At 37.1% G+C, this 3,804-nt stretch overlaps 1 pseudogene; it reads right to left on the reverse strand.

Annotated features, from left to right (window-relative positions):
- Positions 1-957: 957 nt before the first annotated feature.
- Positions 958-3,178, reverse strand: LOC112009913 (probable receptor-like protein kinase At5g24010; annotated as a pseudogene).
- Between the last annotated feature and the right edge of the window lie 626 nt (positions 3,179-3,804).

Genomic DNA, 3,804 nt, shown 5'->3' on the forward strand with positions numbered 1-3,804 from the left:
GAGAATCCTACACCCATTGGCTCTTTTCCTTGTATCCATCAAATTTAGATTCTTATGTTATTGACATGCCTAGTTTGGTGGCACCGTTGTTTCATTATTTTATTTTGAAAGGAGGAGACTAAACCAAAAAGGAAAAGAAAAGTGAAATTTAATATTTAGTATTTACAAAAGGTACAAGAATTTTGATATGAATAATAATTTATCGTAATATTTTATAGACTTTTAGGAGAGTGCTATTTTTATTTATTTATTTTTTTTTTTGAGAAGAAGGAGAGTGCTAATTTGTCATACTTGATTATTCTCTAGACCATAAATATATAAGCTTTAGAACGAGGTATTTATTGAAGAGAAGCTTTAATCCACATGTAAGGGAGCTCTTGAAAAAAAAAAAAGGAGCTTTTTAATATTAGTTGGATAATTAAATTCATTTGTCTCAATTTAAAATTTTAAGATAAATGATAATTTATGTTCGGTTCATATGTTATTTTGTTGGCAAACTGTGTCAAATTGTAAGTATTTTAGTGTTAAAGTATTGCATTTAAAGATCAAGACAATGCTAAAGAGCAGCTCTTAAGAATAGAAGTTTTTGTGCTAGTGATTGTGGTCATGATAGCCATCTCAATAGATTGAGAGACTATGAAGAATTGTGGAAACAAGTTCTCAAAAGAATAATTAAAGTCACTTGTTTCAGCCCCAATTCATGCCCTATTTGCTAGACTATATAAGAACTCATTTGGACCAACTTAAATCAAGGATATTAGAGAGCCTTCATTGTGTATCTACGGTTTATGTAAGCCATTCTCTCCTAGTTCATCACTATATTGGAGATATTGAAGTAAATCCACATACGATAGAGTTAAAAGTTGGCAATCAAGTTTGAAGTGACAGAACCACCACACTGTTCAAGATGATCCTTGGAGTCACAAGTCAGAAGTTTGCATTTCAAAATAAAAGAGTTCATTCAGTTAACTGTTGGGACTTAAAATACTCAGGATCTAGATAACCAATTGTGCCTTTGACAGTTGTGCTGACATGGGTATCAGCAAGAGGACTTGATTTTGAAAGACCAAAATCAGAAACTTTAGCAACATGATTCTTATCGAGCAGGATGTTGGTGGGCTTAACATCGCGGTGTATGATTCCCCCAGCTGATCCTTTGTGAAGGTAATGAAGACCCTTTGCTGCACCGATGCAAATTTCAAGCCTTTGCTTCCAAGACAAGGGAGGCTTATCTGAAGCATATAGGTGATCCCTTAAATTCCCATTGGCCCATGAATTCATAGACAAGTATCATCTCAGACCTCTCATCACAATACCCAATCAAGGAAACAAGATGCCGGTGGCGAATTTTGGACAGAACCATGATCTCTGTTTGGAATTCTGGAAGACCTTGGCCTGACCCTGGCTCACTACGTTTCACAGCAACTTCTGTGCCACTCCTGAGAGTGCCTCTATACACATTCCCAAAGCCACCCTTACCAATTAGCAATTTGGTTTCAAAGTTTTTCGTTGCGAATTGAATTTCATCAAAGGGTATCTTCAACTTGAGATTCATAGTAGGGATGGTTCCCTTGGTCATCCTGCTGTGAGAACTGCCTCCTCCAGGCAGTGGCGGCCAGTCTGAAGTTTCAATAGACTTCGGCTTCCTGCATCTTAAAACCAAAAAGAACACAGCTACCAAAATGCAGATTAAGCCTAACCCTCCAAGAATTGAACCAACTATAATAAAAACATTTTTTTTTTCATGCTCTTGCAAGCTCAATGTAATGCCTGAATTCCCCAGTATCTTCATTATTTCCAGCCCATTCAGAAAGGAACTGTTTAACATGGTATCTACCGAAGGGCCTATACCGATATTTAAATGTCCAGAATCATCAGAATAAACCACAAAATCGATGTAAAACGGAACAGCTAACTGGTCACCACCATACTCATAAGGATCGATCAACATACTGAAATTATTATAAACATGAAGACTGAAATTTAGAATGTTAGCTGATTCACTGATAATATCACAGAAGTGAACTCGAACAAGGTAGCCAGCACTCTTATCAACATTGAAAGACCAGGTTAAGTTGAAATCACCACTGGTATCCTTCGGTTTCGCTGCAGTCTGGTAGACGATAGTTGGGGCCGTAGATTCACTGATGCTTTCCCTGACATTTCCCTCGTAATTAGGCTCACTGGGGTGGCGTACTGTGGTTGCATTTCCTGACTTATTGAAATATATATCGTCTTCTTCTGAAACCCAGTTTCGCCAAAGTGTATCTGAAACCCAGTTTCGCCAAAGTGTATCGTTCTCTGGTGTGATTTTAGGGCCTCCAACATTGATCCTGTAAATGGTCTGTAATGCCCAAGATCTCAAACCCCTGTAAGTATTGTTACTTCCTGCAGAACTAATTTGCTGTGCTTCATCAGGTATGTAACTATCATTGGCAGGGAAGACTTCTATTGCATTTATAAACGCAAAAGACGATCCTTGAGGCAAAAAATACACATTGAATTTTCCGGGAGAGATGGGAAGGAAGAATTCCTTTATTATAGGAGAGTTGCTACTGTTTTTGCCAGGGAAATTAAGCAACAGTGAGGACCCAGAAGTCCATACATCAAAAAGAGCTGTGGAGAGGTCAGTTGGGGTTGAGAAAGCAAAGAAATGAAGGCGTACAAAATAGATGTCATTATTTGGGATATCAAACTCATAGGATGAGTTGCTTCTGAAAATTCTTGCTGTCTGATAAAGAGTTGATGATGTACCTGAAGACTGGTTGCTGTTTGTGACGGTGCTGCTGTGCCTTGTAAAAGAAAATGAAGAGATCGAGTCACTGGAATTCCAGTCCCCAACGAAATTTCGGAAGTCTGTGCTGGCGTTGGTAGCTGAGCCACAGTTGATGAAGTAATTATCTGTGAGAGAGTAAGCGACAGAGAGAAACTGAAGCAGAAAAAGAAGAGCAGCAAAAGGAGGGAGATGGATTTTATGGAACTGTAGCTTTTCCATGAAAAATGGAGGGATTAGAAACAGAAATTTTGGCTTATATTCAGTCTGAGCAATGCTCAGAAGAGAGTTATGTTAGTTTCAAGTTCAATGAACATAGAAATCTTTTAGGAGGAAGACTTTTAAGTATTGACTTCTCGTGGACTTTGGAGTTGAATTATGGTCCACGATATTTTTCAAATAAGAAAAGGCCAATCTATAAGTGAATGTTTTAAAAGCCTTTTGATTTCAATAACTGTGCAACCCAATTATTCATTTTATATAATCAGTACAAAAATATCAGCTTCAAAATCTTAAGAAACTTTTCAACGGTCAGAAAGAGTCAACAAAATTCCTTTTGCATTTGGATGAGAATAGCCAATCAGTTTACTCCCGTTGGCCTCTTTGGGTTGCAATTTGCAACTTAAGGGGCTGTTTGGTTTAGGCAATTTTCATGATTCATAATTCTATTTTCATCGCTTATTACTCATTTTCAGTAGGTCTCATGCCTAAGAATCATGTTTGGCCAAGTTTTCATTTTCAATTCTCATCACCCATAACTCAATAAAATAAGTGATGAGTTGCTGAAAATGAAAACACATTTAAGGTATTTTTGGGTTGTGAAATATGAATTATGATCGCACTCCTGTAATTTCACTCACTGAATGGGACCCACTGCTTAGTTTTCTGCCAAGAACATGGTAGTAAAAGGAAAGGAACATTGAAACAATTCCAAAAATTATTGGTGCCAATTAGATTAAACTAACTCCCAAACCCAATTTGTATATTTGTATCTGAGTTTATGTTAAAAATTGAAATGACACGTAAATGGC

This window comes from Quercus suber, unplaced genomic scaffold (assembly GCF_002906115.3).
Source record: "Quercus suber isolate HL8 unplaced genomic scaffold, Cork oak 2.0 scaffold_1044, whole genome shotgun sequence".
Lineage (NCBI taxonomy): Eukaryota > Viridiplantae > Streptophyta > Magnoliopsida > Fagales > Fagaceae > Quercus > Quercus suber.